Below are 17257 nucleotides of genomic sequence, written 5' to 3'. Positions count from 1 at the left end.
CCAAAATAAAAATCTGCAATCTTAACAAACGAGAATTTAGTTCTTTGTTCTTTTAATATTACCTCCCTACATCTCTTTTAATGAGCCAAACATTAATGTTTCTTAGTCAATTTTAATTTTGTGGAATGTCGCTATATGATTTTTTTTTTGTTCTGGCCTAAAAACCAGGCGGTGGAATGCATGACGCATACCTGGTCGCGGAGACTTGCCCTGGAGTGACAAGTTGGACCGGGTTATGTGGGACTGCCTCTGGGCTTACCAATACACTAAACCGAAACCGCCTCACAGTTGACCTCTGTGGATCGCTACTGCTATTGCATTAAATTTGGGATATGGCACCCGCTGATCGGGCAGCCGTTATTGGGCACGAGGGCCCGGCGATTCTATTGATTCGCGAACCTGAGTTAACACACAACTGGGTACTGTTGTATGGGGGCAAAAGTTATGACTGTAGCGACGGATGAGGTCGTTTCAGCCTGGAAAAGGGGGAGAGCTTAGCGGTGACGCGGTGCTAAGCTCCCAGCATGTCGACCAGCTCGCGAACAAGCGCGTTTTCAGAAGAACTTGAGCTGAGTTGTTGTTTGTGGAATGATTGAGATATGAAGTGCTTGATTTCTGGAGTGTCAGTTTCCCTATGAATTTGATTATTTCTGACAAACCATGGAGCGTTTAATATTCTCCTGAGGAGCTTATTTTGGAAAACTTGAAGCCGTTTGACCTGGTTGGGTGTAACAAACTTGAAGTAGACATTAGATCCGTAGAGGAGTACGGACCGAATTAACATCTTGTAAAATAAGCATTTGATGGAGATGGGAAGTCTGCTAGAAGGGCAGATCAGAGAAGATAGCAGGTTTGCTATCCCCGAACCTTTTTGGATTGCTTTCTGGATTTGGGAATGCCAACCGAACCGCCGGTCGAAGTGAAGACCTAGGTACGTGACGTTATCCAGCCATGGAATTTTTGCGGTGTCGATCTTAAGTTGCGAGACGCGCAGTGCGTAACGCTTCTTGTGGAAAATGATGGCCTGGGTTTTCAGGGGGTTGATTTGCAACCTCCAAAATTTGAACCACTTGACCGCATGATCGAGCTGTTTCTGTAAACGTTCATGAATTGTAACTTCGAACCTGGCGGCCGTGAAGAAATCAGTGTCGTCAGCGTAAAAGGCGACGTCAATATGCTCTTTTCTTGGCATATCTGAAATAAAGAGATTAAATAAGGCTGGGGCCAGCGGGGAACCTTGAGGTACGCCAGCATCGATTTGTTTACGACTGGAAAGTGACGCCCTGATCTTGACCTGGAAAGATCTGTCCGAGAGATAGGACTTGATGAGAGCGGTTAGGTCTTCTGGGAGGCCTAGCCGCATGCACTTTGCGAACAATCCGTCGTGCCAGACCTTGTCGAAGGCTTTGGTTAGGTCCAGAAGAACTGCTCCAAGCTTTTTACGTTGGTCAAGAGCATGATGGATGTATGCAGCCAGACGGGAAGCTTGATGGACGGATGAGTGGTGAGCGCGAAAGCCGAATTGTTCATCTGGAACGATGTTGTTTTCCTTTGTGAAAGAGTTGAGAGCGTAGAGTATTGCCCTCTCGGCAAGCTTCGAAATGGCGCTGAGAAGGCTGATAGGCCTGTAATCAGATGGAGATGATTTTGCTCCTTTCTTGGGTATAACCGCTATATGTGCGTGTTTCCAAGACGCCGGGAAGTGTTGCAGTCTCATGATGGAGTTAATGATGTTTGCCAGTTCTGCGAGCTGCTTATGCGGGAGCTTTTTTAACTGGGTAATCGATATTCCATCGAAACCTGGAGATTTTTTGGTTTGAAGTTTGCCGATCATAGTCTGTAGAGACTTTGGAGACACAAAATGGTTGAGAAGAAAGGCGGGGGTTACTGGTCTTTTGACGGAGTTGGATTCGTTGATGACAGTGTCAATGTCTTTAGCTTTAGTGTTCTGTGCGGGTGGGAGGCATTTCATTTGAGCTTCGTAGGTCTCTGCAAGGAGCTCGACTTTTTCTTGGTCGGTGACTGCGAAATTTCCTGTAACCGCTGACTTCAGGGGAGGGATGACATTGTGCGTCTTCCCCACGAGGCATTTGGAGACACGCCAGAAGGAAGGGGGGCCATCCAGCCTTTGGTCCGCGAGAAATGAGTTCCATTTCATTGCTCGCCAAGTCGAGACCGCCGCCCTTACCCTCTTGCATGCTCTGTTCGCCTCCCTTTTGTCTGCAGCATCAAGGGTGAATCGAGCTAATCTGCATAAACCGTTTTTGATGCGAATTTCACGTTTAAGAGAAGCGGGAAGGTTGTTTTTCCACGGCTGGGGTTGTGATGAAATTTTGACTGTGGAAGATTCGTGAGCAGACTGAATATCGCGAGTTAGCTTGAGTACGGCTTCCTCGAGGTGTTCTGGTGTGTTAATTTTCGGAATTGGATCGGATTTCAGGAGAAGAGATTGGTAGTTTTTCCAGTCGGTTTTTTTCCTGAATCTTGTTAGTGGGACTTGAGTGGTGGCGCAGTTTCCGAGTTTGAGAAGGACCGGACGATGATCAGAGTCTAGTTCGTCAAGGACTCGAACTTCGGAATCGCGATTTACGTCTTGAAGAATAAAGAAATCAAGGATTCTTGCTGCGCCTTGAGAGACTGTACTAGGGTGATGGGTGGGTTCATCTGGCAAGGCAAGACCGTAGCCCAGATCTGCACTTAGAGCTACGATGGCGTTACCTGCGGAATTCGCTCTGGAACACCCCCAGGTGGGGTGGTGAAGTCGCCACCTATTATTTTCGGAAATTTTCCTTCGACGAGTGATCGGTATTCGGCATAGTTGAATGCAGAAGATTTCCTGTACAGGGATGTAATCACGAAGGGACGTTCTTGGATATCGATTTTAATGGAGGTTGTTTCGAAGTTGTTTACTGATAATGATGGAAGGAGCTCGTGTTTGACTCCTTTTCTGACGAGGATGGCGGTTCCACCGCCTCGACCCGGAGTTCTATCGTTTCTGTAGACAAAAAAGTGTTCGAAAGAGAGACGATGCGAAGGTTTCAGGAAAGTTTCCTGGATGAGCACGATGTCGACGTCATAGAATGTCATGACGTCTTCCAATTCCGCTTGCTTTCCGCGTAAGCTATTTGCATTCCATGTCATCAGTATAAGAGATTTCGGAACAGCCATTTCGAAGAGTTAAAGGCTGCTGAAAGTTATAGAGACAGGTAAGTGTTGCCGCTTAGGCGGCGACATTTCGAAAAAGACGAGCAAGTTGGTGAGCCAGGGCGATCACTTGTAGGAAAGCCTGCGGGTCAGTAAACGCCTGCATTGTGGAGTTAAGGTCCGGTGTATTGGTTGGAGCAGGAGTTTGAGTTGGAGCAGGCTGCGTAGCGCTGGCTAATTTTTGGGCTAGCTTCCTGCCACCTTGGTTACTCCATGCAGAACCTTGTGGAGGCCTGGTTTCAGTTGGAATTTTTGGTTTTCTTGGAGCAGGACGGCAGTTGCAACCGCTGAAGTTTGCGGTATGAATTTCACCGCAGTTGCTGCACTTTGGAGGTGCTTCTGGGATTTTGGTACAGGATCTAGTGTCGTGATGCCCGGCACATTTGACGCACCGTGGGGGGGCTCGGCAGTATGAGCTGGAGTGCCCGAAAAGCTGGCAGTTGAAACACTGCACTGGCTGGCCGTTTCCCCTCTGGACCTCGACCTTCACTGTGATGACGCCGAGTTTGGTCATATATATGATCTGTCGCTCTTCGCGAGGGACAACTACCTGAACAATTGGTAGTTCTATCCCGGATTTTAATTTCCATCTTTGCACAAATTTGGGATGGAAGCCTTGATCAAAGAGAAGTTCACGTACTTCGTCAATGCAGAGTGATTCTGGGATGTTTTTTATTATTACCCGGAATGCTCTCTCCTCCGGATGACAGAAGGAGTGGTAAGGGTAATTCCTTTCCTCGAGCAGGGTAGTGAGTTTACGGTAATTGTCGCTTGTGGCGACGAATAAGGAAATGCCCTCCTTTTTGTTTCGGGTTATAATGTCTATTGATTGTGCCTTAGTAATTCTAATGAGCTCCATGAACCTCTTCTTGTCACGGAGCACTATAGGCGGAATTTTTTCCTTTGGAGGACTTGTTTAGTGGCCTGGCTACTTACCTGCGCAGGCTGGGTTGGTCTTGTGGTAACTTGCTTCGGTACTGGCTGTGGGGCCGTCTTGGTGGTCGGCTTGTTTTGCACTGGTCTGGTGGCAAATTTTGTAATCGAAGGCTGTACGTTAACCTTGGCTTTCGATTGGGTGGATTTAGTGGTTGGCTTGGCTACCGGATTGGGTTGTGATTTGGGAGCCTGTTTTCCCTTGTTGCCGGCCTTCGGCAGCTGGCTTTCCTGAGGTGGAGTGACGGGCCCTCTTTTCCTTTTTCCCACCAAGGTGAAACCGTCGTCTGAGTCTTCAGTTTGGTCTAAGTGTTGTACCGGTTTAGCTGGTGTCTGGGACTGGATTTCTATGGCAGCGGGAATCTTTACTTCCATGGCATCTTTTTGATGCTTCATGAATTGTGTTATCGTAGCTGTGAGAGTTTTTATTTCTTCCTTGAGCTCTTCGGAAGCTTTTTTGCTCTTTTCCAGCTTTTCCGTCTGTTTGTTCAGGGCGTCTGTTTGGGCTTTTGCGAACGTTTTAAGGTCAGCTATCTGCTTTCGCAGGTCTTCGTTCTGTTTTCTTAATTCTATTATGAGCACTTCTCGGCTGTCTTCTGAAGATGGTCCATTTGAATTTGGAACACTGGGATTATGTTCAGGAGGCGACGTCGGCTCTGACGTACATGACGCCATTGCCTTGTCTGTAAAAACGCCTTTTCGGCGCTTACAGACGCTTTTTTTTTTGACGTAGGCACTGGTGAAACGTGATAACGGGTCGACCGTCTTAGGGAAAGTTTCGGGTAATTCTCGGAAGCGCAGGTAGGTTCGGCGGACCGGACACGACTGTTCTCTTCGAGAGCTAGCACGGAACTGTCGCTATATGATCAACATGCTTTAATTTTGATATGGTATGCTTACATAAAGGATATCCAGTCATATTTACCCGAACTTCTAAGAATATAATAAATTTGTTATAGAATTGAATCGATTTTGCAAAAATTAATGTAAAAATTGAGTAGATACGCACTAGAAAGGAATTTTCTCATATATCTCTTCACGTTGGAACTGCTACAAAAACTTTTTTGATAATGTTCACAAATCATTGATTAATCCATTACTGCCTACTATTTATAATCAAAATATGAACGGTACAACACGATAGAATACTTATTATAAAATGAAATATAATATGACAATAAGTATAATATAATAACACTGAAACTAATTCCAGCGCAAAAACAAAAATGGCTACCACAGTTCTTCGGATTCTACCTCTCGATCGCTGTTAAATAACAACATTACAAAATCAGGCGAAATCTGCCGAATTTTACCGAATGTCGGCTATGCGCATCTACAGTCTATCCAATCTTATTTTGTACATACGTCATCTAAATTTGTGACTTAAAAACATCGCAATGTTGCCATATCAACTCTGAGTTTTAGTTCAGTTTGGCTTTGGTATACAACAAAATTCTAATCTAAATAAAATAATTAGGCACAAATCCTATCACAAATTTATCCTTATGAAATATATTTCATTTTAACATTTTAGTAAATCTAATGCATATCCAAGGACTTAAAACTACATTTAAGTACACCGTTGCACTTTAAACTCTTTTCCGTACCACCTATGAGTTCTAGGCGCGTTTATAGTTGTATCCCTTCGAGGCCTAATTCACCTAATTAATAATTGTATATCCAAGTAAAATATTTTACTTTCATTAGAGAGCATATTTATCTTTTACGCTTAGTTGTTGTGTCCTTCAGTACAGTGTTTCCTTGTAAAGACATTTTGATATCACTGTATTTCTTCTTAGTTTGTTCTGTTATTACCTCTACTCATATTTCTTGATGAAACTAGATTTAATCACTGCATTCTTCTTAATGCATTTATCATATCTGCAAAACAGGTACTATACTTTCTCTCTAATGCTTATTTATATTCTGAACAATTACACACATATCTGTGCACATAAATATTTTACACTCTTCAATAAGATTTCCTACAGTTATGATATATTAATTATATACTCACCTTTACTTGTTTCCAGTCTCATCATCCTGTCTTAGAAATTGGAAGCATTGAATCATATCATCTTCAGAAAGTTTCATTCAAGTGAAAAAGTAAGCTGTTAATTTCCAATCTATCTAGTATTTGTTCACAATTCCATCATTGGCCAATTTTTTCTTCAATGTGTCTTATCGAGTTCATACAAATCGAAAGTGTTATTAATCACTCCTGTTTCGAGCAGGAAGTACAATACATCTGCAATGTTATGTTATGTTATTCCAACATTTTTCGATCAACTTTTGTTGTCATAACACTATTTTTATTTTCATCTTGCCATGAGAGACCGTTGGGTATATTCGTCCCATTTTGAAATATCCCAAATATCATCTAAATACATAAATTGAAATAATAAGTTTTCCTTCATATTATTATGTACTTTTAAACATTTTATTCTTTTAAAAGCAATATCCAGAAGTTCCATTTGACCTTTTCGATACTTTTCAGACTAACAGTTCCCTTTGAAATAATTGTATTAAATTATTTTTGTATTGAAAAACTACTCACTGTTTTTATACATTTCATGTATTTAATCTGTCATAGAAGCTGATCTTGATTTGTCACCCGTTTTGTATGAGGACGTTTTTTGTTTTGGAGAATTCAAGATCATATTTTTCATTTTTGAGATATTTCAGTGACCTCCATAATAATGTTTAGTGCTGTTGGAACAAGCTAAAAAATATTTTTAATAGAAATCGTAGCAAATTAATATTTAGCAGTAAAATGCTTACCTCTCTAATGAATTTTACTGCGTCCATTATCTCATTCCTGTTTAAAGTAACTGATTAGAGACACAATCTGTTCTGTCTGGTTTCGAAATTTTGAATCAATTCAATAACGTTTGCCGGCTTATAACCTCTTATCACTATTGTTTTGAAGAACTTTGCATAGGTTTGACAACCGGACGACTTTAACAGGCTAGTTCGGTTACACGTTCGACCTACACTAAAAGAAGGAAAATATTGTCTGATTCTAAAACGATTTTACAAATTGTGACAGGCAATACATTAAACATTTTGATGGCGTATGTACAAAAAACTTTGGATAGAATATATAGTATTTCCAATACAACAGCCAATGCACGTCACAGATGACGTCAAATATTCTGTCAAATGCAATTTGTAAAAATGTAAAATTTGTTTTGAAGTCGGATTTTTCGTTCTCATTTTACCCTAGTTAAAAAGAGACAAATTTTTCTGATATTAAATCATGTGGAACCCAAGTATCCAGCTTTTAATATCCAGTTTTACGTAAATGGTTCAGAATGCGATGCGACGATATGAAATATGTCGGTCTACTTCGTTATTTTAAAGAATTTCATCTAATTTTTCAAGGATTGGCCGACAAGGGCGAGGTTAACAGTTAATATTGAAATTTCCGGAAAGGAAACGGGGAAAGCAGTTCTGAAACTAGCGTTTACTTAAGCATTCATCACCATAAACAACACCTAATTTCGATGATGGGCCTACGTTGACTTTTCGTCTTCCCGGAAGTAAAAAAAGAAACAAAATTAAAATGGTCTAAATAATAAATAAAATGGTTAAAATAAAAGTATTGTCCATTGACGGCCGCTACTTTTTGCTGAATAATAACATTGTTGTGTCGTTGCCTGTGTATTCCTGCCTGTTTTCGCGCAGTTTTGGTCTCAAACGCATCAAGTGTAGCCGATAGCGATCCCCATTAGGGTGATGCGATAGTTTCATTAGGTTTTAGCAGCACACAGTATACCACACCAAGCTGATCCCACCAAATACGTAGCATTAGTTCCCATGATTTTTTCGCTGCGGATTATCGTAATGGATCCACTTTTCATCACCAACAATAATTGGATCCAAAAAGCCTTTCCAATTTTGCCGTTGAAGCAGCATTTCACACGTGACCAACTTTTCAGTGTCTCTTGGCTTAAATTTATATTACACAAAATATTCAAGCTGGTGGGCCAAACCCCATATTCTTTAGGCGATTGGAAATTGTTTATTTTGTTACTCCCAACAATTCTGTATATTCGTCTTGCGTTTTACATGGATCATCATCGGGTAATGCGTTCAAATCTTCGTCCGTTTTGGTTGTCCAGAATGCTCTTTGTGTCAAAATCAATCAAAGTCTCCACTTTCAAAAAGTCGAAATCGGTATTCACATGCTGAAATCGATAGAGCATGATTGCCAAGCGCTTCACGCAGCATTCTTCAACAGCATTTTTCTTCAAATTGTATAGCATTGAAATAATTTAGAATGAGAATTAATGAAATTACTTTACTAATGCTAATACTGACATTAACATTTTCGTTACACTGAAAATATGTTTTGTTCACGTTCATACTGAAAAATGTCGTGATGTGGTGAAAAGGTATCGTGTGGTTACAAATATATCTGATGCGATTTTATGCATAGCAACACTATATGCGATATCAAAATTATTTAAGAGCCTGCTGTTAAAACGTATTAAACAATTTATAGAAATAACAGATTTCCAGTTCCTGCTGAAATAATATCTTTTCGAAAGATAATTTAGAGTCTCGCATTCTCAATCCTTAAACCTATTTCGGCTGGAGTTCCACAGGGTAGTATATTGGAACCACTCTTGTGTAGAGTATCTGCTATCTATAGGAGAGGTCCGAAGATGCTACCTTGTGGAACTCCAGCCGAAATAGTTTTAAATATCTAGAACTCAATTTTCTTCCGAAAAGATATAACTGCAGCAATTGACAATAGTTACGCGGTAACAATTTGCTCATCTTACAGATTAATCCCAAATGCCAAACCCGATCAAAAGCTGGTGAGACATCCAAGAATATTGCAGGGCAGTATTTCTTTTCCTCAAACGCTTTTTCAATAGCCGCAGTTACTCTGTGCACTTGATCTTTTGTTGAATGGTGATTTCGAAAACCAAACTGGAAATCTGGTATTATTACAAAAATGTTAACACGTTTAAATATTAGTTTCCCAAATAGCTTTAATATTGCAGATAGTAGCGAATAGGTAAGATTCGACTTATTCTGCAGGTTTGTCAGGTTTTGTGACCATAATTATTTGTGCCACCTTAAAGCATTCCGGAACATGCTTCAGCCTTAAATAGGCATTAAATATATATGTCAACATGGTGATTACTTTTCGTGGCAGTTCTTTTAATATTCCAGTTGACATATCATCTATACCAGGAGCCTAGGATTGAGGTTATCAATTTCAGTGGCAACTTCCAATGAAGAAATTAGATTTAGATCTACATCGGGTTGATGAACAGGAGATGTATCCATGCTACATTCTATATCGTTAGGTTGAAATATGTTAGCTAAGTACTGTGCGAACACTTCAGCTTCACTTCATCGTTGTGTCGAACCTATTCATTTCGATCATTTTTAATTCGCGGTACTCGAATAATTGGTATTTTAAATCTTCGAGTTGCTTTCCATAGCGAATAATCTTTGTCTGCTTCTGGGCTTAATTCACTTACATATTTTTGAAAGCAATTCTGTTTATATTCTTTGATCTTTTGATTCGTCTGATTACTAATTCTATTAAAAGTAGTTTTGTCTGCAGCATTTCTGGTTCTGTGCCCTACTCTTCTACTTTTCGCCTTTCTATTATCATTTCTCTAATTTTAAGAGGGTAAATTACTTCATATTCTGATTTCTCTCTTGCTAATGGGGTACCGTCTTTTGCAGCTGACCAGATTTGTTCAATTATATTTTTGGTTTGTTGCTCAAAATCATCTATACTTTTAAGTCTTACTTTTAAACAGGTTTGTTCCTGCACTATTAATCTGAATTTGTGCCAGTCAGTATATTTGTTGGTAAGATTACGCTTTTTTGCTTTTTTTATGATTGTCGCGACCAGTGTTAACAATACTGAAGTGTGATCGGATGTTAGATCGCACAAGCTTTCTGTACTAATTTAATTTAAAGAGATGCCTTTTGAAATGTAGAAATCCAGCAGGTCTGGGACTTTATTACTGTCTGTGGGCCAGTAAGTGGGTTCGCGCCCAGAATGATAATTACAATTTGTAAGGTTAAGGGCTTTGAGTAATTCGTTTCCTTCTCCAGATGTTATTATTCGTGAACCCCAAGCTTTATGTTTAACATGGAAGTCTCCACTAATAATAAACCTTGGGCCTAATTTTGAAAAGATATCTTTATATTGTTGTTGTGTCATTTTATGTCATGGTGGACAATATATAGCGGCAATATTTATTTCAGCCCCGTTAATTTCGATACTAATTATCGTAGCTTGTATTTCTTCATTTTTAATTTCTTCTTGTTTGAAATGTTGTATATTTTGTTTAATTATTAAAGCTGTTCCGCCTCGAGCCCGTTCACTGGGGTGTAATGTAGAGTAAGCATCATAACCGCGTATTTTAATGTAGTTTTTTTTAGAAAAATGTGTTTCTGATATGAGAGCTATATCTATGTTATTTGTTTGCAAGAATAATTCTAGTTCCCGGACTCTTTGATTTAGTCCGTTTGCGTTCCATGTTATAATTCTTAAAAACGATTTACTCATTTTTGTTTTTCTTTAGCTTGTTTTGGTTAGTTTTCTAGTCTTGCGGTTTCTTGGGTTTTTTTATTTTCAACGATAGATGTTGTTTTAGAGTTTTTGGCTTTGTCAATTTGTCTTAAGCGCTGTTCTGGTGTAATTTTCTTTGGCAGGAGTTCTTTTGTTATTTTTTTTTTGATATACTGCACATCCTTTATAATTGGCAGGTTCATTAAACATGATGTTTAAAAGACCTCAATGTCATCTGCAAAGTCAGGCTGTAAGAAGCAGTCTCATAATTCTGCAATGCTAGCATAGAGAATCATGCAGAGGGATTGGCACGATAGGCTTTCGAAAGAAGCGGTTTTTGAGAAGTCAGAGCTCGTTCAGCTTGGCCTATTAGTGATCCCAATATATAAACTCCAACACTCTAATTGTACTCGTTGATACTTACAGTAAATATACTGCGATCTGTCATTGGTCAATGCATTTTCTTGATGAATTACCAAGTTATATGTCCGTTTCGGCTATTATAGCGCCATCATCATTTAGCATCGGAGATATCAAGAAGTTTGTGGCATCATATTGAGCGCCTCGGATCTGAAATAAATTTAACAAATCATTTCACAGTCCCACACAGCCGACGGAACCATCGTAAAATGCCTGAAGTAGCTTTTAGTAGAAAATGTTCAGTTTCCACAGTCGCTCAGAATGTAAGCCACCGTATATAGTAGAAAGCCGAGCGAAAATCAATAAAAACGCTTTCCACGTCTAATATGTTCCTCCGTAAAATAGCGTAGTGCGAAAATCTTATCTACAGATCTACGATTATTTAATTTGTATGTATTTCTACTGTCACTTGGTCGACTCCAGTGACACCTGGCAATAAAATTCGCAATTCTTCCATTGTTGGTGGAGTTGCCAAATCCTGTGGTGGGTCATGATTGCTGAAGAGAGCTGCTTGATGTATGACTTCCATCCACTTTTTGAATGTTGGCGATGGTAGATTTTCACCTAGCGTTCAATCTGCTAAGTTTTTTTAATGGGGTTTAATACAATGTGCGATATTCACGTCTCGATGAAGCAATTTCCAAATCTGCGGAAACCCCATTCCAGGATTCCCTTTCTAGTTTTAATTTTTGCATAATATCTCGGTTAATTTTCGGTATTTCTCTAGATGGAATATAAAAACTTAATTTATATAATATGTGCATACAGGCGAATAATATATTTTGATAACAGTTTATCCCCTAACAGTCGAACCTGATATCAGTCCGTAATTATTGATTTTCTGACGGTTAATTCGCTTTTTTCTATTATTATCTTAATGCCCCTTCCACTTTCTAACCCTCTTAAAATGGATATTAATTTTTGCAATCTTATCATCGTTACCATGACGATGGAAAAAACTATATAAATACGTTGGACAATAAATGTAGAACGTTAATCTGTCATCGGCGTCATGTTAAGAATCACGAAATAGGTGAGTACCTTTTGATTTCATATTATTAATTTTGGCTTGGAGGTTTTGCATTCATGTGATTTTCTCTGTTATCCGTTGTAGGGATGTTAGTATTGAATGTGGACATTTTGCATCTATATATTAAATATGTTAATTTTTCAACATTTAATAAAAAAGGCTAAACACATATTATTGTTGCCATCTATACTGAAAGATATTCAATTATGCCCAGCACTAGTAAATGCTTCTATTTTATAAAAATTAGAATAAATATAAAAAAAAAGTTGCTTAACTATGTTACATCTCGCATAATTAACCACCAAAAACCTTTTCCGCGTCTTTTTCATTCTTAATAGAAAACTATATTTTTCTAAGCTTATAAAATGAAATCGTTAATTGCTAACATAATTAAATTCATGTTATACAAATGTTCATATACCCAAAGAAACAATTATATATTATGAGATGAAAATTTGTAAACATTTCCTTTAACTAAAAAAATATCCTGTAAATAAGCACTAATTAGCCATTTTAAAAAGGATGTATACCTTCGGCAGCTTCCAATTTAGGAAAGAAACTATTGTGTAGTATCACATTCTTCATATTCATATTCCCTATTTTATTATCTCTTATTTTTTGGTCTCTAAACATAATACCTAATAGGTCGTTATATATTTGGAATTATTTATGTTATTATTTATGTATCAGAAAATAATCATAACTTTTAATTTAATATATGAAAAATATTGGGAACGCAGATTCAAATTTTAATATCTTATTGCACGAAAACTACTATATATTTGGTCGTCCACCTTGATCGTCCTTCAAAATTTTCTAGCATTCTTTTTAGCATCTATAAGGCCTTTAATCGAAGGAAAATGGATTGTTGAGTAACCTTTAATGAGTAGCCCAGTTCCTACTGCGTTTAGCAATAATCTTCGTCCAGCAGCTCCTTTGATTATACATCTTCCACTCGGAAATAAGTTGACTTGAATCTCTGGTGCTATTTCCGTCATAATATTTCATTAATATACTCGTCACAATATGTATCAAGCAATTGCGGTTTTTTACAATTAAAAACAAAAGGTAATCCTCACCACAAATGGCATCTGTTGGACTCAAAAATAGAATTTACTCACTTTGATATATATCACACTGTATGTAATTCACAAATGTAACGATAAGAAATTTTGGACAAATGTTTTGCCTTGACATGTCAAATTTTCCTTTTGCCATTTTAAGTCCCTGTTGCCTGCTGGCCTCGTCTTTTGTAAAACCTATATTTATTAGGGTTAATACCTGAATATTTTCTGTTGCAGTGTGCAAAGTTGTAGTAAGTTGTAGTTATTATTGTTTTCCATCTGGGTTATTTCAATTATGCTTAGCACAACCACATTAATTAGGCTATCATTATAATAATAATATATATTGTAATTAGACCATTTTTTACAGTCTGAATTTTAATATTACCAATCGATTCGTGCAATATTATTCTAATGGTATATATTCAAAAACATAAATTTGTCTTCATCGTTCTCGCCATTTTTTTCGTTTCATTGTCAATAAAATTTTGTCAAATGTTATTTTGTAATTTTTAGCCCAAAATCAAATCAACAATTAATTAAGTTTATTAATCGTATATCGTAGATTCTTATTTTTTCGGTCGTGTGTGAGACTTTAACATTTAATTGGTTTAAATTCGAAGAAGTAACCAAACCAATAAAACTAATGTATTTCATAAATAAGAACTAGTTAACCATTTTAAAAACGTATATCTTTACTTGTTTCGAATTTGTGAAACCCAACTGTAAGTAATCGTCCTCGACTTTATTATTATCTACATTCATTATTTCCTGTAAGAAATGCTAAAAGCTTTGATTACATTGTGTTTCTTATTCGACATACGCATTGATAGAAAGAATAATATAAAATAAAGAGACATGAAATACGAAATCACGTCAAGCGGGAATATTTATAGCGGAAAATTAAAAAGAAAGAATTTTTTAAAATAATTTATTTAAATATTAGTTAAGGCTTCAATGAAAATTTTTAAAATCAGAAAAAAGCATTTTTTCATTAACGCAATAATATAATTTTAAAAGGGAATATATTGATTTTTTTAGTCTTTTAGATATTAACATAATGTATATCTAAATAACACTTTGTTAACATTACATAATACTAATAGCAGAATAATAAAAATATAGGTAACAATTCTTATTTGCAATGTTATCACATGTACCCTTACTTTTAATCTTGTATGTTGTATTGCTAGTTTCTAACTACATGAAATTGAAGGCACAGATTCGTCTGCTTCAAAAATATCTGCGGAGAAACACATGTTATAATTTTGGTTTTCAAACCTCTCAATTTACTTTCTGTGATAATTCCTCTAATGTCGACTGAAAAACTGCTTATTCCAATGCTGAACTTGTAGCCATATTTTCCCATGCTCTTTCCCATTTGGTTGTATAATAATGAGATCTGAAAACCTTTCTATCCTCATCAAGCTCATAAGAAATTCCCTTACATGTATCATTGTTATCTTACAAAAAGCCATTTCTACGCTAAAGCAACGCTAGCTTTGAAAAATAGTTTATTTTATTAAACCTTCACTTCCCGGAAATTAACACTTTTGTATTTAAACAAATAATTTTTATTGTAAATGCTATATTCTTTAAAATTATATACAAACTCTACGTTACTATAACAGCAATATTGCTTAAAAGTATGTACAAAAATAGAAAAAAATATAACCTGAAATATCCCACAAAATTTCAAATTGAAAGGAAATGAATATGTCACTTGTTTTTCCTTTTAACATATACCATCTGCCATCTAATGATTCAAACGCATGTGAGAAAATGGTTAGGATTGTTTTAATTTCCAATACTGTGTTTCTATATTTTGTGGTAAGAATTACTGTATAAAAGGTAGCGACTTGATGAAAATGTGTACTACTATTAATAAAAACATAGCCCTTAAAATATATTAATAGAAAAATGTATGGTTTTAGAAATTTTATAGTCTTTCATTTTTATAGGCTTTTCTATGTTACAAATAAGCTTGGCGATCTCTGAAAATATTGATATTTTATTTATTAATAAACTGAATATTTTACGAATATTTATATATATAAAAATCACCTTAAGTTAGTAGTTGTACCACTCTCGCGTAAGAGTGTAATAAGAGCATGTTATCTGTTAAAACCGTTAAATTTCAGTTTAAGGTACATTCTTTCCTCTACCGCTATCACACATATTTACTTTATATTTGATAAGAGGCTTTTCTTGCAGCTGTGCATTAATTTATGGGTTGTTTTGTAGCTTTATTTTGCGAAAAACTGTGTACAGGATTTTAATTTAACGTAAAAAACACCATATGGCATGAATAGAAACAAGATATAACAGAAGTAATATCTGTAGTATTTTGGTAAATATTGTAATAATATTGCGGCAATTTGCATTTTAATACTTTGGCCGAATTGATTGTTCGAAACTCCATTCTTATTTGGCAGGATTTTGCACATTCTAGTTAAGAACATGATTTCGTTTTTGGATAACCTCATATCATATGTCGTATAACATTTGATTTACTTGTAATTAAAATATGTAATTTATATACAATTATGTATTTGGTATTTGCAATTCAATTATTTTTTATGCCGGTTTCGTTAGCGCACTGGTCAAGGCGACAGGACGATCGTCCTACTGTTGCGATAGTTGCGGGTTCGAATCCTGCTGGAGCATGGATGTGCTTTATGTTTGTGATTGTAACTGTAAATGTATATATAGACAACAGTGGAAAATCCGATAAGGAATAACCATCCCAGTCACGCCAGCAAGCAGGCTGTATAAGATGGGATGTCTTCTGGATGGTCTCTAAGTTGGTCACTGACCAGTTGGTAGACTAAGTGCCGAGGACCGTGGTTCGGAGCCCACGTTAAACTATAGGTCCAGTCTAGATAAACCCCCGTTGGTAAAAAAAAGAAGACTTTAAAAACGACAGAGACATTAAAAAAAATTTCTTAAAAATGTAATTTGTACTTGGTATTCCAAATATCAGATTTTAACATATTTTATAGTTAACATTTCAAAAACTTATGGCTTCGAAATATATTTAACTATCTTATTAATGGACGCGTTCTACAGATAATTACGTTCGATAGCTAAATATGTCAATCTTTAAAGTTGACAGTACTGCACCTGTACAGTACGTCAAATCCTCAAGTATTTTTTTATTACCAGAAATAAATGGAGCCATATTGGCGTCATGCTACCACCCTAGTTACAAAATGCGTTCGTTGTCAGAAAGCATTACAACGGATGGGAGGCAAATAATTCAAAATCTTGAAATTCAGTCTTTAGCAGTAGTAGTAAAGACGATAGTGATTTTATTGTTCTTTTGCGACAAAGAGAGGAGTCAATCATAGGCGTAAAAAATGGAGTTGAGTTGGTCAGCTTCTTAACAGGTCAATTGAAAAGTCCCCGACCTACCATAATAAAACACATTTGTTTGGCAATATTAGTTTTTTTTTATTCAACATAATTCCCTTCAAGGGTGATACACTGATTATAGTGACCATCCAACATTTCGATACCATTTTTGTAATACGATTTGTCCTTTGCTTCAAAATAGGCCTCAGTTTCGTCGATCACCTCTTCATTGGACGAAAATTTCTTCCCAGCGACCATTCTTTTGAGATCTGAGAACAGGAAATAGTCGCTGAGGGGAGATCTAGAGAATACGTTGGATGAGGAAGCAATTCGAAGCCCAATTCATGGATTTTTGACACGGTGGATTGTCTTGGTGAAGCAGCACTTTCTTTTTCTTCAAAAGCGACCGTTTTCGGCGATTTCGACGTTCAAACGGTCCAATAACGCTATGTAATAGTCGCTATTGATGATCCTTCCTTTTTCAAGGTAGTCAATGAAAATTATTCCATGCGCAAAATACAGACGCCATGAACCCTGCCAGCCGACTGTTGCATTTTCCCACGTTTTTGAGCGGGTTCATCGTGTGCAGTCCATTTCGATGACTGTCGATTGGACTTCGGAGTGAAATGATGGAGCCATGTTTCATCCATTGTCACATATGGACGCAAAAAACTTGTTTTTGGTCAAAAGTGAGCTCGCGCA

General features: G+C 37.0%; 1 protein-coding gene across 1 annotated transcript in view; it reads left to right on the top strand.

The window, feature by feature from the left end:
* Positions 1-17257, top strand: part of Gmap (Golgi microtubule-associated protein) — a 94066-nt gene that overhangs the window by 3710 nt on the left and 73099 nt on the right. The gene's annotated exons all lie outside the window — the stretch shown is intronic.

The sequence above is a fragment of the Rhynchophorus ferrugineus genome, unplaced genomic scaffold, assembly GCF_030347505.1.
Source record: "Rhynchophorus ferrugineus isolate W39M unplaced genomic scaffold, kcgeb_rfMv2 rfM6, whole genome shotgun sequence".
NCBI lineage: Eukaryota > Metazoa > Arthropoda > Insecta > Coleoptera > Curculionidae > Rhynchophorus > Rhynchophorus ferrugineus.
Note: the sequence above shows the minus strand (reverse complement) of the source record. Positions and strands in the feature narration are given on the sequence as shown.